At 48.3% G+C, this 24,591-nt stretch overlaps 1 long non-coding RNA gene across 4 annotated transcripts in view; it reads right to left on the reverse strand.

Moving 5' to 3' along the window:
- LOC138382323 (uncharacterized) overlaps nucleotides 1-23,159 on the reverse strand; it is a 30,954-nt gene extending 7,795 nt beyond the window's left edge. For 3 of the 4 annotated variants that reach the window (XR_011233454.1, XR_011233455.1, XR_011233452.1), the window contains exons 1-3: nucleotides 22,894-23,159; nucleotides 22,024-22,447; nucleotides 13,626-13,731 (exon numbers count right to left, since the gene is read on the reverse strand). This is a non-coding gene — a long non-coding RNA (uncharacterized lncRNA). Of the gene's footprint in view, nucleotides 1-13,625; nucleotides 13,732-22,023; nucleotides 22,660-22,893 lie in introns of those variants that run through there. The other variant, XR_011233453.1, reaches the window with a different exon arrangement.
- Between the last annotated feature and the right edge of the window lie 1,432 nt (nucleotides 23,160-24,591).

The following is a 24,591-nucleotide window of genomic DNA, read 5'->3' on the forward strand; positions in this document are numbered from 1 at the left end:
CACTCAGGGTCCACGTTCAATCCACGAGGCTCTCATCTCCAGATCCTTAACTTACATCTGCAAAGACCCCTTTTCCAAATAAAGTCACATTCACAGGCTCTAGGTAGACATATGTTTTAGGGGACCTCCATTCCACCACGACAGGAGGCAGTGCGGAGGGGCACAGCCCCAAAGGAAATATTGACGTATTGACTGACATCAATGCTTTGTAAGCCGGGGGACTCTACGTGGCTCCTGCCCATTCTGTGTATCTCCAATTCTAAATCACAGCTGTCCCTCACAATGTGCCACAGTGGGCCATTGGTTTCAGGACCCCTTGCAGACACCCACATCTGCAGATGGTCAAGTCCCTTCTATAAAATTTTATAACCTACGCACATCCTCCCACGTACTTTAAATCATCTCTAGGTTACTCATGATACCTAATATAATACGAAGTAAATGCCATGTAAATAGTTTTTATATCACATTGTTTTTAAATTTTTACTAGTTTTATTGTGGTATTATTTATTTTTCAAAAATATTTTTAGTCCTCCGTTGGTCGAATCCGTAGATGTGGAACCCAGAGAGCCGACTGTGTCCTGACATGACATGTCCAAGGTGCTCACTCCCTGTGAGTCCCTGACAAGGCACCGCTGTCGTGATGTGTTCTTGCCTCAGGAGCAATACGCTACTGTGATGGCAGTCTTTCTGTTAGTTTTTGTTTGTGTGTGTGTTTGTGTTTCGGGAAGCCCAATCTGAGCACCAACACGTGACGGAAAGGCAGGAACTCACTCTCCAAGTGGAGGGAAACAAGACAGGCTGCCCTGACTCTCGGGGTCACCTGAGACCTTTGTCAAGAAGCTTTTTGCTCCAAGTAGCTAATCCCCCAGGAGCAGGGGTGCCAGCGACAGCCATGTCCCAGCCACTCATTGAAACTGGAGTGGAATGGCTTCATTACGTCACTGTGAGTTTTCCAAATTTAATTTTACTCAAGTTCATTGTGACACAATTATGCAAGACGATTGACAAAAGGCAAACCTGTGTGAGGAAGGGTGCCTGTGCTCTTGACAGAATTTCATCCTCTTCCAGTATTTGAATGTCGAGTGAGGACCCTCCCAATTTACCTTCCTAACCAACAGATATCTCCGAGTCCTGTGCGGCTGTGGACTTCTGACTGCGTGGGCTCCGTTAGGAAAACCCGGGTGTCCCTAGGATGCTAGCAGTGGTCTCTCCCATTCAGTCCTAAAAATGGCCGGGATGTCCCACAGGGGAAGCTGCTGGAGGTTACTTAGGGTTCCTTTGTGGACTGAGGAAGCACCTGCTGCTAACTCAGAGTCTGGCCTGGGGCCATCTGAATGGGCCACATGTCTGTGATCAAGGTCAGCTGGCTGGGGAGTGTCGTTCACATGAAGACAGAGGCTGGTGGGAGCAGGAGAGAAAGACAGATGGGCAGGAAGTCGCTGGAATGGCTTGGGGCGGGCAGCAGGGCTGGCCCACAGAGGCAGCGCTGATGCCAACAGGCCCGAAAGCCTGGCCCTAAGGAGGCAGAGAGACGAGGGATAGACGCCCAGGAACCTTTGAACTCTGCTGGCGTCAGATCTCCCTTAGGCTCAAGGGTGTCGGGGGATCCCGGGAAGTCTGGTGTTGTGATAATAACAGCCACCGTTTACTGAGGCCGTGTTATGTTCAGGAACTTGCTAAACACTTTGTACTTTTATTTCATTTCATCTTCACGGCAGCCCTGGGAGGCAGGGAGTGAGTCAGGGCTCCCTCGGTTACAGGAAACAAACTAGGTCACATTCAAGATGCGGATGATTGGAGCATCTTGGGGTTTCTCAGAGGATTGGAGGAAGAACCCCAGAAACTGGGGCATCTGAGGGGCTGGAAAGCATCACAGTCAGCACACACCCCATCTCAGCTCCCCACTAGGAGTCGGCTTTTTTTTCTTTTACACAGTGGAAAGGTTTTTGTACAATGAAAACACAAGCAAATCTGGCTGCCATCATGAGGCTTTCTCCAATTGTCCATTTAGAAAAAATTCCCTGCCCGCCTGCAGGGGCCAGTCCTGGACTAATCCCTGTGGCCAGGAGGTGGCCCGTCTAGGACATGTGTCCACCCTATAAAGTTGGGCCTATTAGAGCAAGAAGGGGGTACTAGAGAACCAAGCACACAGTCCAGGTGGGAACTACCATCCTCTAGATGAGGCACTGAGATGTGACGAGGTTACGTGGCTTCCCTGGGGACTGGGGCCCAAGTCTACTTAACATTGCCACTCGGTTCCGGGCTTTGCCATGGTGCTGGCTTGGCCAACGCCAGCTGCTGTCCTCCAGGCACCGGTTTGAAGTGGCATGGCCATTGTATTAGTTTCCTGCTGTTGCTGTCACGAATCACTACAAACCGGCTTCAAACAGCACAAATTTATTATTCAGCAGTCGTGAAGGTTAGATGTCCCCAGATCAGTTTCAATGGGCTAAAATCAAGGTGCCAGCAGAGCTGCGTTCCTCCTGGAGGCTCCAGGGGAGGATCCATTCTCTCTTTTTGAGCTTCGAGGGGCCACAGCATCCTCACTCACGGCTCCCTCCTGCAATAACTCTGACCTCTGCTTCCACCGTGGTGCCGCTGCTCTGACGGACCCTCCTGCCTCTCTCCTAGCAAGACCTTTGAGACAACATTGCTCCACCCCCACACACACCAGCCAGTCCAGGATCATCTCCAGGGTAATTTACTGCCATGTAAGGTCACATATTCACAGATTCTGGGGATTAGGACATGGACATCTTTGGAGGCCAGTATTTTGCCCACCACAGGCATTGACCAATCAGAGCAGAGGTCACCTGTACCACTGGGCTGGAGTCCTGGAGGCCCTCTGCATGGCCAGGTGTTACGCTGTAGGTGCTGGATCCTGGGGAGGTCCCAGGTAGGGTAGGGGTGCCAGGCAGTGGACACGTCACAACAGTAACAAGGGGCACAGCGCTACTGGTGTGTCTCACCTGAGTTGCAGGGGTGTCTGTGGAGGGGCACCAGCTGGCAGGGGGCAGGGGTGCTGCAGGCTGGGGCACCGGAGCCTGTGGGGAGGTGGGTAGTGCTGAGTCTGCAGCCAGCTTTGTGCTGTGTGCCTGGGACGGGCGGGGCAGGCAGGCGTGCCCTGGAGCTCAGGAATGAAGGGCTCAGGGGGGTCAGTCATGGTTCCAGGCTGGGTCCAGGTGGCCAGATCTGGAGGCAGAGGGACTCCAGAATGAAGAGGGTCTGGGTGGGAGAAGGGCCACTGTCCTGACCCTTGGGGTCATTTCAAGGCTGGGGCTTCCTGAGACACGGTGGCTCAGTTACTTAATGGATAGAAGGAGCTCACATGGGAAACAAAGAAACCAGCAACTGAATTCTCTGTCCTACAAGAAGAGCAGCCTCCAGAAGAGAGAGGTGGGCTCTTCATTTGGTGGAGCATAAGCCTGCAACAGCGGGACCTGTCAGGCAACCACGGGCCCTCCCCCAGGGCTGCCGGCCCTTGCTGCCAGGAGAGGCTGGGGGCTGAGCTTGTGGGAAAGAAGCTGAGTCTGCAGGAGGCTGGGGGCTGGAAACAAAGGCCACGTGATACGGTCTCTGACCTAATGCCCTGCATCAAGCTTAGGTTTCCGGGGACTTAGGCAGGGCCTGCTTCATGGGCGTGCAACTCGTGCAGTTGCACAGGTTGTTGTGTTTGGAGGGACCCTGTAGTGGACTCAGTGGTGGCCCCCAGAAAGATACACCCCTGTCCTGACCCTGGTACCTGTGAATGTGACCTTATTTGGAAACAGAATCTTTGCAGATGTCATTAGGTGAAGGATCTTGAGATGAGATCATCTTGGATTTAGGGGGCTCTAAATTCAGTAAGACACAAGAGAGGGAAAGACATAAAGACGCACAGAGAGAAAGGTGACAAAATGATGAAGGCAGAAATTAGCGTGATGCAGTCACCAGCCGAGGGACGCCTGGACAGCCAGCAGCCACCAGAAGCCAGGAGAGGAGCGCGGGGCAGATCCCGCTCAGCCTGCAGAGGAAACCAGCACTGCCCACACCTGGATTTCCAACTCTGGGATCCGGAACCACGAGGCTACAGATTTCTGTTGTTTTAAGCCACCTCATCTGTGGTATTTGTCACAGCAGCTGCAGGACACTAACACAGGCCTCGCGCTTACTTTAATGCTTTGCTCTGTTGCTGTCTAGAAATTCTTCATAACTTTTGAACAAGGGCCTCATGTGTTTACCTTGCCCTGGCCCCACAGATTACTGGGTTAGCTGGCCCTGGGCTTAGGTTTCCCCAGAAAGTTATAACACGCCCCGCCCCCACACCTGCTTATCAGTCTCTCTCGGGAGCAGCAAGATGGCTCTCTAGACAACGGCGGGGCCCTGCAGTGACCTACCCTGGAATGTCCCTTTGCATTCTTCCAAGTGGGACATAGGCCCATCTGAAAGAGCATTTGTCTTTTAATTTCTCAAAGCGGTTGGGTGTCTGCCCGGTGTTCATCTGGAGGCGACCAAGGCCCTCCTGGTTTCGGGTGGTTCAACAACCGTAAATGCAGCTCAGACCATTTGGACTTCAGTCCTGAGTAGGGTGGCTTTTCTAGAGTTCTGTCAAAGACAAAATTGCCATGACCAGTGGCCTCTGTTACTGCACAGTCAGCATCTGTGCCTTTCCCCCATGAGGTCACATGTGGTCACTGGAGTAAGTTGCACTGTCCTTCGGAGCGTTCCTGCATTGCCATCCAGGGCCCCTCGTCTCTCCTGGTGCCTCTGATGGGAAGAGAACAAAAGTGCTATACGTGTGCATCTGGGACACAGGCCCAGACTACCTGGGAGGCCAAACTTAGAGCAAACTTGTTTGGTCCATCTGTGAATAATTCCCTGGGCGTGTCAGTGCCCCTGTGCTAAGGGACATTCTCCCAAGCCATGGGTCTTGGCAAAGCACAGGCCATCACGGAGTCTTGACCCTGGCTCCAGAGTCTGTGAAGACTTGACACCAGGTTTCTTCCTCAAAACGATAATCCTGTGAAACCCAAAAAGGAGAGCTGGAAGACAGAATATTTTTTCACTAGACCTATGACTTCATTATTAGTCTTGAAATATCCTGAGTTTGCATCCTAAATAAAGGGGCCAGTGGAAGCATTTGCCTAGGCTGGGGCGCTCTGGGGCACCGGCAGTAAACTCCCCTCTCTGACGGGAGAGGCCATGTGTGAAGGCCTCGACCAAGAGTCTATTTGCTACGGGCTTGTTCAGAGTTTGCCTCCTGTTGTCCTACTCCGAGGTGGGAGTCTAAAGAGTAGAAATGCTCATAAGTGGATGATCATAAGTTGGGTATTAGAGAACGATGCCTGTCTGAGGATGAAGCTAGATGGGATTAGCCCAAGGAACCTTCCGGCTCTAAAATTCTATGCTTACATGCAGTCATGGAGACTCACTCTGCCACGTCCTCCAATGCGACCTTTGACCTGCTCACCTGGGGGTTTGGGTATGAGATGAGTGTGTCCCTCAGTGTTCCCCAAGTAACTTCATCTGGACAGCATGATTCCTCCAATCTTCAAACCATCAATTATGTGCCCTGATTCCAGCCTGGGATTTAATCAATACTCACTTATGAGGGCAAGTGTCTACCCGCAGCTTGCTGAGCCCGGCAGGTAAAGTATTTATGACCGGACCAACCTGTTTTCACTATTCCCTCTCATTATGCTATTGCAGACCGCCGTCAGCAGCTCAAATCTAAAGCTAATTTGTCTTGAGTACAACCTGTAAAATCTATGTTCCCGTAATTCTGAGGATACTTAGAATCTAATAATCAAAAATTTACATCAGAAGGTACGCATTCTATCCCAACTGTTCATTTATACCTCTTTCAGGCGAGTGCCATATTTAATATGAATTTTCTCAACACCCACTTTGGGCACAGTAACCGACACACCTGCTGAGAGGGAGCCGAGACCATGGATGACCAGTGCCCTTCCCCGAAGGGGTCAGGGTGCCCAAGGTGCTGTCCACACCACCATGGGGGCCCTGCCCACCTCTCACAGAGATGCTCCCTGTCTGTGTGATTTCTCTACAGCTTGTAAATCCCTCGGGGAGAGCAGCTCCTCAGTCTCTGTATCCTGATCTCACGGCTTGACACAGGGCAGGCACCTATTGCATTTGGTTGTGCTCAGAGGAAGTTTGGAATCATTGAACAGTGACTATGTCCCCCCCAAGAAATTCAGTGTCAGACCTCTGGATCTTCCCAATCTCTTCCCTTCCCAAACAGGACGGCCAGGACAGTTCCCATGTGCACTTGGGCCTGCCTCACTCCCCTGACAAGACAGTCCGTCCTACGGAGTCCTGGCCTGTTGCGGATGTGCCTGTCTCCCCTGGAGCTGCAGGGGCTCCGTGATGGGCGCTCTTCCTCTTGGTACACCCAGTGCCCACAACATTCATTTATTTTCAGTGTTGGCAACCAAAAAGTTGTGCTGGTGGTGGAGCCGAGCTATAGGGAGGAGGCAACTGGCAGGGAGGGTGAGGGGAGGCAGGACCTCTCATCAGGAGGGCAGGAGAGGCCTCGAGGGGCTATAGGTAGAGTCGGGGTCCCCTAAGCTCTTGGGGGTACAGACATCAGGGGATGACCTCGTACGGGAGGATGCACCAGTGTCCCTCCAGCAAGGCCTGGAGAGAGGCTTGTGCAGTGGCAGCTGGGAAATCCAGCTCTGACTTCTGGCCTGCTGTGGGGGAAAATAAAGGAGTTTTATAAAAGACATGTAGCTGCAAACTTGGGAATGTTGGTGTGGAGCGATGCCCCGGTTCAGTGTTTCCAAAATTCCCCTGCTTATAAAGGTCTCAGGGATGCTTGTTAAATGCATATATTAACAGGCCCTTGCAGTCAGTCTGGCTTGGGGCCTGGGGACAGGGAACATTTTGACTTAAAGGGCTTTCTTGGTGACACTCATCCTCAGGGGTCTCTGGACGATGCCAGTCTGGTTCACAAGGAAGCAATGGCCTTGTCATGCTCAGTCCCTTTCATGACTGTGGTGGCCGCTGCCCCACGTGTGGATGCCCCAGGACTATGGCGAGTCACCATTGATGGTGCAGAATGGGAAGGGTGCCCTGGAGGCCCCTCAGGATGCCTGGGGAACCCTGTTGTCCTACAGGTGTGGGGCCTGCACGGTGCACGTCACTCACTCACTTCAGCCCTTGCTCGTGTTCAGACAGGTGTCTTGGGGAGGGCGGCAGAAGGCTGAGGCTGGTGTACACGGGCCCCAGCTGGGCAGCTTGGTTGTGGGCGTATCCCATGCCATGCTCTCTTGAAAGCATTGATGGAGAGACAGCCCTAGTGTCGGGGGGCCTGGGAACACTGACCACCCCGATAAGCCCGATCTCGGCATTTGTCTCATCGACCCTGTTGCCTCCAGCATCATGGAGATAACAGGCAGCCCGCTTTGAGCAGAACGAAGATCACAAAGTTGAGCTATTTTGGAATCAGTCTCTCTAGTACAATATAACTGTCTATCAGAAGAATCCTGGCAGATTTATATATCTGTATGTGTGCGTCTGCTCTGGCTGCTGTAACAAAATACCATAGACTGGGTGGTTATGCAGCGGGTGTTCACTGCTCACAGTTCTGGAGGCTGGAGGTCCGAGATCAGGGAGCCAGCACGGTCAGGCTCTGGCGCCGGCTCTCTTCCTGCCTTGCACACGGCCACCTTCTCACTGTGTCCTCACATGGAAGAGAGAGAGAAAGAGCTCTGGTCCCTCTTCTTCTTGGAAGGACACTAATCTCATTATGGGGTCCCATTCTCACGGCCTTATCTAAACCTAATTACCTCCCAAAGGCCCCATCTCCATTGACATTGGAGATTAGGGCTTCAACATAGGTATTTTGGGGAGTCACAAACATGCAGTCCATAACTCTATGATATTCATATCATCCACAGAAGGCCAGTTACCCTCTTGATATGTTCACAAGCACATCAGAGGACCCGGAAGTTCAGCGTAGAAGTGCAGACTGCAATATGGGCTGCACCTGTTTGTCTGAGGCGGTTCCCTTCCTTCTGGCCTGCATGGTCTACCCAGATGGCCCACCCGACGACCCTGTGGGGTTATAACAGGTAAACAGGTCGCCTAGCTGTCTGGCCAGAACACTCTTGATAATCCACTAGGATTGAAGTCAAAGTAGTGGTTTGGCCTGAGTTCCGAGGCCCTGCGGAAAGGCGCCACGACCCTACAACAGTAGACTGCTCCGTGAAAGGTTATGGACTTGATTGGAGTTGAACTGGGACAAAGACAAAGGACCTGCCCAACAGAACACGACAAACAGGCACCCAGGGTGTAGCACCGGGTCAGAAAAGAGACAGCACATACACGGCGACAGTGAGTGCCACGAGGCCAGCCTCCCCGCCCAGCCGTCTCCCCAGCCCACGGCGAGGTTGTGAATGTCCACGTGAGTCGCTGCCCATCAAATGGGGAGCTAAAAGTCGAAGAGGGGGCTCTGCTTTGTGCCTCTTGCTTTTTAAAAAAACGATTGGCTGGTTGATTGATCTCAGCTCCCAGGGCTTTGGGCTAATTGTGAAACGATTAGAATACTTGGCATGTTGATCTCAGGTTAAACACAAACAGAGCAGAGTGTACTTTCCTTCTGTCTTGCATTATAACCGGATGTTTAGATGTTGCGTAACCCACTACAGTTTGGAGCTGAAAGGAACCTTCTAGAACATGGCTCCAGCTTCAGTGGCTTTGCATTGTTCCTTGGGTAAAGACTGACCCTGACTTGAGCTGCAGAAGGGCCTGGAGTGCCTTCCTGACATCGTGTACCTCTCCCTCCAGTGCCACCTTAGCCACGACTTTCAGTCATTTGTAGGATGGTTTATTTGCTGCCATCTGTCCCTCCCGGCAGACTTGGAAGGGCCACGTCAGCAGGAATGGTTCTGCTTTGTTCACGGGGCGCTTTAGCTTCTTGTGCCGGGCCTACCTCTCACCAGGGATGGGTAGCACGAGTGAGTGACCTCCCTCGGGTCACAGGTGAGGAAGCAGAGCAAACAAGGACAGAGTGACTCACCTGGGGCCATGCAGCCACGAGTCAGAAGAATAATAACCACGATGTACATTCTTGCCAGGCACTGTGCTAATTAATGAACTCACACTGCCATGGTTAACCCTCACCACGACCCTGGGTGTGGGCACATAGTGTCATTATTCTCCCACATTTACAGCTGAGGAAACTGAGGCTCAGCAAATGTGATAGTTGCTGGCAGCGCCCACCCCACCCACATCTGCTGGCGCCCACCCCACCCACGTCTGCTGGGCCCGCCCGGAGCCACCTGCTGACCGCAGACAGGTCCCTGTGTTCTCCCGCCTCAGGGTGTCCTCTGGTCCCCCGGAGCAGGCTCTGCCCACACCAGGGCAGGACGGGCTGGAGGAGCAGCCCCCAGTCGTGGGGGGAGGAGTCCAGGAATGAAGGGCGTCTCTGCCCTGCAGGGGACCAATTAGAGAGTCCCTGGCAAGCCTGAGCCCCCACCTCCCACGGTGCTAACCTGCTCACAGCACACTCCTTCCACGTGTCTGCCCTGATGAATGTGCCTGCTGCCCCACACTGCTTCCTGGGATCACCTCCAAGATAAACTACTGGCACCCCAAACCCTGGGAAGCCAGACCAACAGAGAGAGAAGAGCAGTCACTTGCCCAAGGTTATGAACCAGCAAGTGGCGAAGCCAGATTTGGATCCGAGCACCTGCTTCACCTTCATGCCAAACTGGCACCTGACACCTGGTTCCCGCACGGCCGGGCAGCAAGTTGGCCACCACTGCCTGGCAGAACGAGGGCTCCCACAGGTGTCCCTGTCATAGTCCCTAAAACCTGTGAATATGTCATGTTATGGGAAAGGGGAATTAAGGTTGCAGGTGAAATTAAAGTTACTAATCCACTGACTTTAAAACGGAGAGATTATCCTGAGTTACACAGGTGGGCCCAGTGCGCAGAGGTACCGTTAATCGTTAATCGGAGGGGAAGAGGCAGGCCGAGCAGGAGAGCCCGAGGCAGGCGGGGGAGGGGGCCTCTGGAAGGGGAGATGCGCCTGAGGGCTTTGGGGCTGGGAGAGGGCGGCCACTAGCAGCTGGGAAAGGCTGGAAAACAGATTGTCCCCAGCCTCCAGAAGGAGCGCAGCCCTGGACACCTTCACTCTAGCCCTGGGAGACCCGAGTCAGACTCCTGACCTCCACAACTGCACGAAGATAAGTTGTGTTGCTTAAGCCACTAACATCGGAGTGAGTTTTCACAGCAGCAGTAGGACGCTAATGAAACCACGTCACGACGTCACCTCCCACCTCCAGCTGCGTTTTGTGGACGTGGCTCTGCGTTTTGTGGACGTGGCTCACGTTGATTTTTATCATTATGACTTAGATTATGCCACAGAAGATTGTGGAGATGTGTGTGGACACAAGGTGAATTGATTTAATCTGAAAACATTCACCTTGCACTTTTAAACATTTTCCAGCCAGGCTCTCAGACGCCTTTCAGACACCGGCAGAAGAGAGCTGCACGCGATGACCTGAGGCCGAACCTGCCCGGATCTGGTTGCTGAGCTTGGTGTATCGCTCCCATCTCCGCTGCACACATGCGTAGGAACCGCAGTGATGCTGCTGCGGGGACACTGTCAGTTCTCAGCTGCGTGGTGACAACGTGCGTGGGTGATAAATGCCCCACGCTGCTGAGAAACGGCTCCCACCTGTGCCTTTGGCAAACACTCGGAGCACAGGCAACAATTACAAGAAGGAAAAAGAAAAAGCAAGTGATTATGCATGGAGGAACAGAGTTTTAATAATTCTTTAGAGGAACTTTTCCTAGAAGACAGGGCTAACGTGTTTGCCCCACCATTCGGGGACCGGCAAAGGGATGCTTTCGAGTGGTAGCAGAAATTCAATCCAAATGGAGACCACCTTACCTAACACAGTGAGGCTTAAGGAAGTTAAAAATTAGCTCAAAGAGCTGGAGCCCAAGAGTGTCTTTTCGGGGAAACACCTGGGTGGGATAGTTAGGCCCACGGGTTTCTTGAAGCTGAGAACTGTCAGAAGGAATTGAACGCCCCTCCCTGAGCTCCTTCCCTCAGCCAGGGGAAGTCACATGAGGAATGCGGCGAGACTGAGGAAGGAATGGCCAATTCTCACTGGAAAATGATCCTTGGGAACAGATTCCATTCAGTTAAATACAATGTAATGATCGGCCGCCATGTTTTAAGCATTGCACTTGGATTCGAGGTAGAAGCTGAACCGGGCACAGGCGCGATGCCCTGGGAGCCTGCAGGAGGCTGCAGACAGAACAGCTAATGAATTACAAGACACTGTAATGTGTGCCACCTCTGCAAATGGACAGTGTGAGAGGAGCTCAGGGGACACTAACCCCTGGCCGTGTCTGGCTGGCATCTCCACGTCTCCTCTGTTCACGCACCTGTTTCCTCTACAGCATGATTCATGGTGTCCCTTCCTACAAGCCCATGTCTCTGCTTCACCCTGGGCCGTACGGCTGCTTTTCATCTTCTCTAGGCCATTGGGCTAGAGTTTAGGTTTATCGGGTGACCTGCAATGAAAGTTTAGTGCCCTTCCTTGGGCAACCTGCGTGATGCCTGCACGGTGTTCTTAGGTTGGAAGACTGGGTAGACTCAGAGAGTGGCCTCAATGGTACACCAGAAGGACCAGTTGGAAATGGCAGCTATTCAGCCCTAGGGTTGGGGGATGTGGGGGCAGCGGTGGAAGCCTGGGAGGCTGTCCAGCGGGGATCGATGCAGGAGAAACTTGCCCCCAGGGTCTGGGGAAATGTCTCAGTCGTAGGGAAGGATGCAGCCTCAGAGGCTGTGGACAAGAGTCTTGCTGTGAGGCCACATCCATCTGGCTATGGCTGGTACCTACTGTGGCCCTAAGGCCATCACAGTCTGAAGTGGTGGGTGAGTGACTGAAAGTTTGAGTGTTCTAACCAGGGAAGCTCTGGGACGGAGGTGAGATGGTGGGTTTCCCCGGCCAGCGGCACACCCCGTAAGCTAGTAAGCTGCTGGTGCAGTCTGGAGACTGTCGCAGCATGTCTTCTGTGCCCCAGGATGTTCACTGAGCTACCTGGAGAAGCCGCTGGTGGCCCGGGCTGGCCCCACTCTGTGGAGTAACTGCAATCATGAATCCGACCCTCAACCCTGCAGCCTCAGGAACTCTGTCTTTTCAAGGACCCAGAACTGTTCAGTACCATGATGTCAATGGACTAGTTTGCAGGAAGAACCACACCTGTCAAACGGATTGGAAACTTCTAGCAGCCTGACCAGTGAATTTCCTCCAGCGTTGTTTAGAGAGTGAACAGTTCAAGCCAAGTGCTCCGCCAGAAGCATGGCTTGGCTGTATGAAGCCCCCTTTGAAGTTACAGTGACATCTTACTGCTTCATTCCTCAAGGTGGTTGTGTTTCTGCTCTGATCCATCAGACTGATTTTAAAGTTTAACACTACAAAAGGCAAATGTGGTTTCTAAGTTCTAGAGAAGTCCCACTGTCAGGGAATTCAAACTCTGACTATTAGCTCCTATGTATAATACATGCTCGTGTGTGAACCAGGGAACTCTGTATTTATTTCTACTGTTTCTGCTCTTACGAATTTAAAATCACTATTAAAGATCATGCCCCATAGTAACCTGGTTTAAATCTATTTATTTTAAAGAAATAAAAAGCTTAAGTTTTCTAGAAGATAGAATTTCCTTAAAAATCTGATAGAAATTTCGGGTTTACAAACAAGTTGCAAATTTGATTGAGCAAAGAAAAAGAAAACTCAAGAGTGTGTGTGGGGGGGGTTGTATACATAGTGGGTCTGGGAAATATTTGCAAGTGGCAAGTTTTATATATGTATACACACATGCACACACACGCACACACACTTGTGGCTTACATTTGTGTGCTTCCAATGGGCCAGGCACTGTTTGATGTGTTTTGCATATATAAACTCATTTAATCTTCACAAGAACTTAACCCTATCTCATAAGAGTGAACCTTTTTTGAAGTTGAAATTGCTAAGTTTTTTTTTTCTTCATATTTTATAACCAAAGGGTTCCTAGACCATCATTTCCTCGTGCTTCAGTGGTAGTTCTAGCCAAGTTTGCCCACTACAATAACTTGAATAACAGCGAGATAGGATCTGAACTTTGGGGACATCTACCCTACCTGAGCATCTGAACTCTTTGAGATCCATCCCTTCCAGTTCCTTCTAAAAGGCCAATCCAGCCACAAGGGTCCACTGCATGGGCAGGCCCTGGCAGCTCCCCAGTGAAGTTCAGAAGGAAGGTTTAATTTATTTATACTAAAGCCCGGGGTATCAGTGCAGAGATGTGGGCTGCTTCAGGCTGTGTGGACAGAGAAGCTGCCAAACAAGTCCATCTTCATGAACTCTCAGAGGAACTTAGCCAATTAAAGGAAAGGAGAGAGCCTAAGAGAATTTAGGATGTACTGAAGCTTGTGCTTGTGGTTAAACAAGTTAATCAAGTTTCCAGTGCCCTTGACGATCTTTTGCACAGCCTGGAACACGTTGACTTGGCAGGAGGAACCCAGGGTTGTGAGGGAGAATATCCCTCCACAGTGAGGATAGGGTCTGGTCCAACTGGTCTATTTGTGCAGTGAATTGGCGCCTTCCCACACTTACCTCCTCATCCTGGCCCCGTGGATTCAGCACTCTCTGTGATAGATTAATAGGTGAGGAATGAAAGGATGAATGATCCAGGAGTCTCGTACTGCCAATCCCTGGGAATCTGTGACACACACAAATGAAAATGGCATCTGAGTTAAAGCTGGTTCCAAGACAGCCCGAGATGGCCAGGATGGTATTTAACTGAAAGTAAAACCAAGACTGAAAAATAGCATAGAATATTTGTCATGCTTCTAGCAATGAACTACATTGTATTCAAGACTGTATAACTCAGATTTTTGTGCAGAACTTTACTACTTGTGTTCCAATGGCTGTCCTTTTATGAATGTAACAAATATCCAATGAAGAGGTTAAGGCAAAGATTACCCTCAGTTTTACAAATGAGAAACTGAGATGCTCGCCCAAGGTCACAGAGCTGAATAGTATCGCAGCCAGTTGGTGGCTTTGCATGCAACTCATTCTCCCCCACTCCCAGCTTCAGATTGGCCGTAGCAAATTTAATTATGTCGTCAGTTCTGATTGTTGCCAGCACCCTCTCTCCTCAAAACAGTATAGTTTATGAACAGATTGTATTTTAGCAATTCCTCTGAGTGGCATAAAGACAAAATCACAAGCTCTAGAATTTACTTTATCTAAATGAGACATGTCTTTTAGCTATTGAGGTAACTTATTGTGATAACTAGTTTATTTGTATTAATTTCTAACAGCTGATTTGCTCTTTTTTACTATATATTTTCTTTGCTTCTATTTTTCTCTCTTTTTTTTTTATTTTGCTTTCTCTTGAATTAATGGTTTTCTTTATTTCCTTTTTCTCCTCCCTTCCCTATTTGGTTATTTATTTATTTATTTATTTATTTTTTTAGGCAGGGTCTCGATCTGTCACCCAGGCTAGAGTGCCATGGTGTCATCATAGCTCACAGCAACTTCTCACTCCTGGGCTCAAGCCATCCTCCTGCCTCAGCCTCCCGAGTAGTTGGGACTACAGGCACACACCACCATGCCCAGCTAATTTTTCTATTTTTAGTAGAGACGGGGTCTCGCTCTTGTTCAGGCTGGTCTTGAACTCCTGACCTTAAGCAATCCTCCTGCCTCAGCCTCCCAGAGTGCTAAGATTACAGGCATGAGCCAGCCTCACTGGTTATTCTTAAAGTTTAAATATTCATTCTTGCTTAACAAATTTTAAAATAAATCAATATCTCTACCCTCATCCATAATACAAGGAATTTAGAACACATTAACTCTAGTCACTTGCAGTATCTGCCATGTTATGTTATCTAGTATTTTAGTGACATATCATTTCTGTTGCTCCACAATTAGTCATTGCTATTACTATTTACAGATAGTGTTATAATTATAATATATAATAAGTATAATAATATAATTATATTAATTATATTTATATTAGTTATTTATTGCTGCATAGTGAATTACCCCAAAACTTAGCAGCTTAATACAATAAACATTTATTATCTCAGTTTCTGTGGGCCAGAAATCTGGGAGCAGCTTAGCGGGAAGGTTCTGGCTCACAGCCTCTCCTGGGGTTGAGATCAAGCTGTGGGCCAGGGCTGCGGCGTCTCAAGGCTCAGGTGGGGCCAAAGCATCTGGGTCTAAGCTCATGCCTGTGGTTCTGCAGAATTCAATTCCTTCCTTGTGAGCCGCTGGACTGAGGGGCAGCTCTGCCTTATGCCATGTGGGCCTCTCCATAGGGCGGATCCCACCAGGACAGCCTGCAGGAATGGGGTGGAGGGGAGAGGGAGGCCATAGCCTTTTCAGAACCTAACTTGGATGCGACCTCTGTTACTTATGCTGCGTTATATAATACCGGTTAGAAGCAAGTCTCCAGGTACAGCCCACACTCAGAGGAAGGAGGGTGTCCCCAGACATGAATATTGGAGACTGACATCATTGGGGGCCATTCTAAGACTGTCTGCAGCAATATTTAAATGCAACCACTTGCTCATCAATTTCTCTCCTTGCCATTACCTCCTAGTACATCAATTAACAATCCTCCAAGTGAAGGTCTGGGAAGGGAAAATTCTCTGCCTTGGTCATAATATATTTTATTTTCTCCTTACTCTGGAATGATAATTTACCTAAATGTATTTAAGTTGACAGCTCTTCCTTAGCCCTTTGAATATTTAATTCCATTATTCTTTGGTTTCTATTGTCATTGAAGAACAATCTGCTGTCATCCGTGTTTTGACCAGGTGGCTGTTTTTAAAGATTTTTCTCTTTGTTATGTTGCTCAGCAGGTTCACAGTGATCCACTTAGGCATAAATTTATTTTTCATTTATCCTGTTCAGGACTGTCTGCAATTGTCCAATTTGAGTGGGGTTTCCAGATAAAATACAGGAAACCCAGTTAAATTTGAATTTCAGATAATCATGAGCCCAATATTCCACGGAACATACTTCTACTAAAAAATTATCTTTGTTTATCTAAAATTCAAATTTAACTGGAAATCTTGTATTTTTATGTCCTGAATTTGGCAACCTAAAATTTGAGGATTCTTGTCTTTCATCTAATCTGGAAAATTCTCAGTCATAAGCTCTTCAAATGCTGCCTTGCCTCAAACCTCCCTGTTTCCAGCTTCTGAATTCTTACTGAGTGTGTATTTGTATCAGTGTCCTGGGACTGCCGTAACAAAGTACCACAATCCGAGTGGCTTAAAGCAATAGAAATTGATTTTCTCACAGTTCTGAAGGCTAAAACTCTAAAATCAAGGTGTCTGCAGAATCATGCTGCCTCCTAAGGCTCTAAGGAAGAATCCTCGCTTCCCATGACTGCCAGCGTGGGAGACCAAAATATGCCACCCAAAATACACTTCTTTGGCATATATCGGTTCTATTCAGAGAAACTGCAGACACCGGAATAGCTCTAAAAAGCTGTCCTTTTGTAAAAGAAATTTTCATCTATCTACATCAGTGAAGCAAACAGCCCATGCAAGTAGAGGCTTCCTCTGAGGCCCCCCGCCCCCACCAGCCTAAAGGTGGATCTAGAAAGAGCATATTACACCCTGCCCAGAGATTCCTACTGGATGCTCCTCATTCTTCTGAGAGCTGCTGCCTGAGGGAACAGATCTGCGTAACAAGACAACTTTTCATTTATACTGTAACCTGAGCTCCTGGGCTCAAGTGATCCTCCCACCTCAGCCTCCCAAGTCGCTTGGCCTACACGCACTTATGCCACCATGCCTGGCTAATTTAAAAAAAAAAAAAATTTTTGAGATGGGGTCTCTCTGTATTGCCTAGGCTGATCTCAAACTCCTGGCTGCAACCCATCCTTCCACCTCAGCCTCCCAAAGTGCTGGGATTATAAGCAGGAGCCACTACAACCAGCCCCTATTTCTGTGGCTCAAAATGCCATTTAAGTATCAACCATCTGTCCCTTAATTGAGTCTCTTACTTTGTGGGACCCCCATGTGTTATTGGGTAATGAATTTGTGTGCCTTTTCTCCTGTTAGTCTGTCTACTACCACGGTTATTTCAGAGACTCAAAATAATCAAACCCTCAGAGGATGTAAGGAAAGTTCCCTTCACTCCCACACCAGCAGTCCTTGGCTTTCCTCTGCTTGCAGCCACATCACTCCATTCTGTTGTTGCGTGGCCTCTTCCCCATGTCTCTGTACTACTGTGTCTCTGTGTCTTTCTATGGCTTTCTTATAAGGACACCAGTCACTGAATTAGGGCCAACCCCAATCTATTACAGTATAACCTCATCTTAACTTGATTACCTCTGCCAAGCTCCCACATGCAAAGATCACATTCTGAGGTTCCAGGTAGACATGAATTTTGGGGGGATATTATGCAACCCGGTAAAATGTTCAACATTTGAATAATTTTATTAAGTGAGAGTTTTTATGAAACCAAAGAACCAAAGGAAAATTTAGTCATAAACTAAGAATGGAGAGCGTAATTCATTCTGTTCTTAATTCAAACTATCCCTTATGTTTCTATCCGTTTCTTTTATCAGCCTGTCTGTCCTGTTTTCACCATGTGTTGTTCTTTCTTACACTTTCCATTCCTTCTTTAAAATCTCTGTCATAACTTTAAACGAACTCATTCTTTTAGTCGTTTCAGATAATTCTATTATCTCAAGGTCTTGAATTGCTACAGGGGCATTATCAACCTGGACCAATTTATACGTTACAAGCTTAACCAAGTTGGCTGCATCACAAAAATAATATAAAATCAGATTTTCTTTTTCGTTTTCAGAGCCCCTGGGCAGAAGCACATTGGTAGGGAGGGTTCCAGAACATCATCTCCTGTCTTCATATGCATGTTAACTTAAGACTCCAGCTGTAGGGGCCTATTTCTGGATCAAACAAGTCCCTAATTCTACCCCTGGGAACTCTACCTTTGACTCATACTGTATTGCTATGGCTTTTGGTTTTCTCTTTGTTTCTACCATCTGAGAGTCTCTCTTGCTTGCTTGTTAATTCAATTGTGTATTTTAAAGAAACTTCATTATATCTTATCTAACACTTTTAGATATTTGTAGTGGTGGGGGAGGGACAGTTCACATTAGTTTGACTACGGAGTAGCCAGTACTGGAAGTCCAGTTTCTAGGGGTTAGTAAAACCAAGCAAACTAGTTGCCCTGGATGTGAGCTCACTGTCAAAGTTGGATTCCATGTCAATCACCCAGGAAATGTCCTGTTTTTCACGTGGGCTATCTACTTATAGTCAATGGACCAGCTTAGGTTCTTCACTTAGTTTAGTGAACATCTCAAAATGTGGTTTCGATATTGGAATAATTGCATGTCATTCTGATTTTGCTGTTTTCTCTCCCCAGAGATTGCTAGGAAACCCAAGAGGAACGAATCCTACAGACAGTAGACAGATGTTTGGCATATTCAGAATATGGTTGTTTTAATTCAAAGTGTAAGAAATACAGGAAGTGGAGAGAATGCTGGACTGAGAAGTCAGAGTCAGACTGTAGGCCCACCTCTGCCACTAACCAGTACCAGTTCTGTCTCCTGGTTTTTCATCTGCAAAATAAGAGCATTGGGCAAAACTCCATCTAAGCTCCTTCACACTCTTAGGTAATGTGTAAAGGTTTGGGTGAGGCTAAACTGGGGAGTCAAAAGTCTATGCAGCCTGACAGTCACACAGAGACTCTGACGGGCCTGTCCCTGCTCCTGACACCAGGCCTGATGCGCTACGTTCCAGAGCTCGGTCCTCACCTCTTTCCTTTGAGGCTCTGTGGTGTTGAAGGAGCTCAGGAAACTTCACCCCAAAATATGGCTCCTTGGCATAAAGAGTATTTTGTTTATTTTGTATTTTTTTTTTTTTTTTTTTGAGACAGAGTCTTGCTCTGTTGCCTGGGCTAGAGTGCCGTGGCGTCAGGTTAGCTCACAGCAACCTCAAACTTCTGGGCTCAAGCAATCCTTCTGCCTCAGCCTCCCGAGTAGCTGGGGACAGGTATGTGCCACCATGCCTGGCTAATTTTTTTCTATATATATTTTTAGCTGTCCAGATCATTTCTTTCCATTTTTTTTAGTAGAGACAGGGTCTTGCTCTTGCTCAGGCTGGTCTTGAACTCCTGACCTTAAGCGATCCTCCCGCCTCGGCCTCCCAAAGTGCTAGGATTACAGGCGTGAGCCACTGGGCCTGGCCTTTAAAGAGTATTTTGGATTAGATCATCAGGCCCTTGGAAGGGGATTTCCCTGTAACTGCGTAACCAGAGGGAGCCACTGAAATAACAATGGACTTCCCTTCCCTTCCCTCCCCAGTTATCTCACTATGTTGCTAGAAAGACTGTCAAGATGGCAGCCAGACCTGGCCCAAATCATTTAAAACATAATACCTGTCTCTCCGGTCAATTTACAAGTCAGTCTGTTTCTCCCATCCATTCGTCCTCCCTAGCCACCATTTACTGCCCCTAAACAGAATTACCTATATTCCTACCTCCCCCTCCCCTCTAAAAGGCATGTATAAAAATACCTGGATCCCATCGGGATATTGGGTAATCGCTCTGTGATTCTCCCCACGCACAAGGTAAATAAACCTCTTCCTCTTATTAATCTACCTTAATTGCAAGTTGATCTTTAAGTGAACTTTCGGGGGAAAGGACAAGTTTCGTCTCTCCTCCCACAGCATTCACCTCCCCTCTTGGTTCTTATTTTTTAGCCTCTGTCCCTGTGAAAATGTTTCTGTTCTCCTGGCTTCAGCAGACGCCTTCTTCATCCTGCCTATCTTCCCTGCGTCCTTGTCCTGCGCCTCCTATGGGGCTGTTTCTGATTGGCTGTCCCCCACAGGGGCAGGGATGCTGCATAGCCACACGACATTCCTCACATTCCTGCAGAAACTGCCCCCTTCTCCCTGCTGTCCTGTCTTTGAGGATATCACCAAGCTTAGTGAGAACTTTGACTGATCTGACCTCTTTATTTTCCAAGTCCTACCGCTTTTCTTGTGAATGTCTCATATGTAAGTTTTTTGCATTCAATAAACAGTTCTTGAGTTAGGCCAGGCACCGTACTAGACATGGTACAAAATAACAAGGAAAGCAGGCCCCGCCTTCAGGAAGTTCTAAGTGGAAAAGAAGCAGGCAAACCTGATGAGTGACAAGTGCTCTAGAAGGAAATAAGCAGGGAGGCGTGGTTGTGAGCAACAGGGCTGGATGATTTTGGTCAGTTGTTTCCGGGGCCTCTCTGAGGAGGGCTGAGGGCAAGAAGGAGCCAGTCACACGTGTAGACTTGATGAGGCAGTGTCTGGTGCTTTGTGGGACCTGGGGGGCCCCTGAGTGTCGGGGCAGGAGGGGTCTGGGGAGAGTAGCTCAGGGCCATATGGGACAGGTCCTCTCTGTCCCCGGCAGTCAGCCCCACTCGGCTGCGTATCGCCGTCTTTTCTACAACCATCTGATAGTGTCTCTGACCTCAAGTTTTCTCCATAACAATTTATCTTTCATAGTTCTGCCAGTTTATCTTCCTGAAACACTACTTTTTAATATTACTTTTCTCTTCAAAGTATTTTTCATTTTTTGTTGTTTCAAATGTCTTCATATTACCTCTCCAGCTAGATTTTGAGGAGCATCAGAGTAGGCACATCTCAAACTTTCTCCGGACTCCTGGCGTACCGATCCCAGCGCTAAATGGTTTATACTCAGAATATGCTTTTTTCAGCAAAGCGTGGTACATGGGAACAATGGAGTACTACTTAGCAATGAAAAGGAATGATATGTGCCACAATGTGGATGAACCCCAAAAACAGTTTGCTAAGTCAATGAGGTCACAAAAAACTACATATCATGTGATTCCATTTCCATGTCATGTCAGAAAAGACAAATCTATAGGGACAGAAAGCAGATTAGCGGTTGCCTGGGGACGGAAGTGAGAATGGGAATTGACTGAAAGAGGTAAGAGAAATCTTTCTGAGTGATAAAAATGTTCTATAACATTTTTGTAGATTGTGGTGGTGGCTGCAAAATTCTGAAAAATTATAAAATACCATTGTATAGATGTAAAATATCAAGTATCTTATGACATGTAAATTATGTATCAACAAAGCCTGCACACACACACACACACACACACACACACAAATTTGCTGACTCATGAATTGAAATCAGCAGCAGTTGACATTGAGTCTAAAGTAATAGTAAGACTTTGAAACCAGTTTTGCCAAAGAGAGAGAACATTCTGATTTCAGACCTGGTTCTCAGTGTAAGAAAATCTTTCAAGGAGAGTAACAGTAATTGATCCATTAGACAGAACCAAATGCCCCTGAGGAATATTAACACTATATACCTTGATTTTATAATCACCAACAAGTGTCAGTCTGTGATTCAACCTTTGAGTGAACTCTTGTTGAAGGCAGTTCAGCTATCAGGCAAATTCGATGAGCCACAGAAGATTAAATTCATCCTCATCCTGGTGTGAATTATTTTCTTCTGAGTTAGGATTTGAGGAGCTTCTTAGGGCCTGTACATCCTTGTATTTTGGGTTTTATTTTTAAATCCTCTTATTAAATTTCCCAATCTACCCCTCTGGAATGGACACTGGGGTCCCCAGGAAGCTGCAAACAGAGCATAAAATTGAGGTCACTCCACAAGCTGTCTGTGTCTCAGTCTCCACCCCTGCTCTGTGGCCAGCTCTGTTTACCTGGAAAACAGCCAAAGACCTTTCTTTGGGCTCCTGGTCTAGGATTTCGAGTCAGGTCCCAGCAATGATCTAGATACCAAGGACGCCTGTACCCACGCAAGGAGCTCAGTTAGACGTTAGAGAAACCAGAACAAGACAGGGCCCGCTCTCCAGGCGGTTAACATAGCACATGTCAAGGAAATAGCATGAGCTAATTTAAGGATTTCAATCTACCTTCCCTGCAATCTCTCAGCAGGAAAACTCAGCACAGACCCCCAGGGCTCTGCCATCACCCTGCTGCTGCCCCAGGGTCACCTCGTGAGAACTGATTAGATTCGGCTTCCCCTGTGTTCGGCATTATCTGTGGGGCGTGGGCAGGACTCTGCAGCCAGTGCTGTTCAGTCCATCGTGAGCTCCGTGGTCTGGCCGTGGACGTGGGCGGCTGGAATGAAACACAGGCGAAGAAAGCCTGCGAGGCTGGGCACTGCGGGGTCTGCTACTTGGAGAAACTTTCTGGGGAAGGAGAGGCTGTAAGTTCGAAAGCCAAAAAGTGCCCAAGTCTCAGATAACATGAAGGCGCAAACACGGTGTTGGAGACGACAGCACCACCAAGGTGAGCCGGCCGGCCTGCTGGGTGGGGTGACCCTGGGACAGAGCACGCGACCTGCAGCAGGAGCCTGGGTGCAGCCGTGTGGGGAGAAGATGCGTCCGCTGTTTCACTCACACTCCAAAGAAGAATCTGTGTAATGAAGAGACGGAGAATCACTCCAGGGACCTTCTGCAGACATGTTGTGAGAGGCTGCCCCAAGACCAACTAGCACAAGCAGACGTGAGGAACAGTGACGCAAAGGTTTTTGTGTCTGTCAGAGAGAAGCACGGTGGGCTTTTGCCTTTCAATCCTATTCAGATCTTGGGGCAAGTAGGAAGTCAACTAGAGAAATTTTTTTAATATGCCTATAAGTGCACTGGAAAGGTAAAAATAAATCTTATGAAATAGATCTTTACCCTCTCTATTTCAACAATTACACTTTTCAAATATAAAACCAAGTTTTTTGTGATTTGGGGTTTTTTGTTTGTTTTTGTTCTCAAAACCCAAGTGAACATCAGGCTATGAAAAAGGAATGTCAACAGAATTCTTTTCCATTCCTACACCCAAAAGTGCACTGACTTTCCCCCCAGACTCACCTGCCTCTTAGCCAGGCGCTGAGAAGAGAATTAGGCCACCGGGTCTTCTCTGGGGATTTGGGAGATGCCTGCAGAGCGCCTTCCCCGGCTTAGAAACCATTTATCCTCCCCTGCGCTCCAGGGGACCCACCAGCTTCCACTCTCCCTTCTGCCGTATTTAAGACGGAAACGTCCCATCCTTCAAGCCCCTGTCGTTCCCACCCACAGATGTTCAGGCTTCAGATTCATTCTGAGACCTCTAAGTTGCTCATCTCTGCTGACACAGATGTTCATCGATACTGGGTGTTGTTGAGAAAGACACTAAGCCACCAAAGTGACCTTTAACACAAAACTCAAACGTTCCTCTTTACTGTTGATTGTTAAAGCACTTGTTTCATTGATTTTAAGTTGCTTTAAAAGGAGGGTGTGGGAACTCCTGTTGGAATGCACAGGCCAGGAGATTGAGCAGGGTTGGAGTGTCTGTCACGGTAGCAGGACCTCTAGGCACAAGGACATGTTTATAAGATGAAAAGGCCATTGTGATTCCCAGATATGAGTTTCCAACCTGCTCCTTCTGTAAACCATTGGATTAAAAGGAGTTCTTACCTTTGCACTGTGGGTCCAAAGCTTTGCCCTGTGGGGGCCAAGGGAAAATTTCTCCTTTGGCCTCTGAAGTTTCAAAGAAAAATCAACTCACAAAGAGCTGATTAATTACAGAAAAAGGCATACAAATTTATTTAACATATACATAGGAGACTTCAGAATGAAGACCCAAAGATACAGGTGAAATTATCCATTTTTTTGCTTAGGTTCAACAAAGTATGGCCAGCCATGTAGAAATATGACTTGGCAAAAAGGGTGTGACCTAATGCTGATAGACCCAGCAAGGCCTGTCTGTCTAGATTCTTCTTGGCCTCTCTGAGCAGCTTTCCTTCCTTCTGGGTGGGGGGAGAGCCCTCTCTGCAATGGGGGTCTTACGACCTACAGTCAAACAGCGTGGGTCAGATGATTTCCTCATGGCCAGCTTTTATATAGAAAGGCAGAGGGAAAACTAGAGTCATTTGTTTAGGTTTTCTGGATGGCTTTGGAGAAAAGGGGTTCTGGTTTCTATGTCCCACCTTGGGGAAGAGGGATCTGGTTTCTAGGGCTAGTCCTGGGGACAGTGTGACTGGGAGACAGCAGGGCAGGAGAAGGTCAGAGAAACACTTTGGCTTCTGAGGCCTTCTTTTCGGGATACTGTTTTCTGAGCCCCAACAGCCTTGTTTTTTACTGGGTTCCCCTCTTTCACTCTCACCCCACCGAGCCTGCTGAGTAGCGGTTTCTGGAGACATTAGTAGGTATCAGGCCGACATTAAGACAGGAGGGAGCTGTAGCCCTGTGGCCACGGTTTCTACAATAGCCGCCATATTGAGACATTAACGAAGTTAGACTGGGGTTGGGGTGGGGGGTCTCTATCGCAGGACTCAGGAGCCTTTTATGTGCTCAGGTGGAACTCAGCCGGCTTTTCCCAGTTCGACCCCAGACCCCTTTTGTCTCCTGCTGAATGTCACGGCACTAGCATCTCTTGCGATACTTGGGGAACTCTGCTTTCTAGGGAGGAGCCCATGTCCCAGTGGTGCAAGTCAGGTAATAAAGCAACAGGCAAATGCACAAATGCTTGTACTCCAGGTGATAATCGATTAAAAATATTAGTAATGAGGTACTGTAATCAATTTATTT

The sequence above is a fragment of the Eulemur rufifrons genome, chromosome 1 (genome assembly GCF_041146395.1).
Source record: "Eulemur rufifrons isolate Redbay chromosome 1, OSU_ERuf_1, whole genome shotgun sequence".
Classification (NCBI taxonomy): domain Eukaryota; kingdom Metazoa; phylum Chordata; class Mammalia; order Primates; family Lemuridae; genus Eulemur; species Eulemur rufifrons.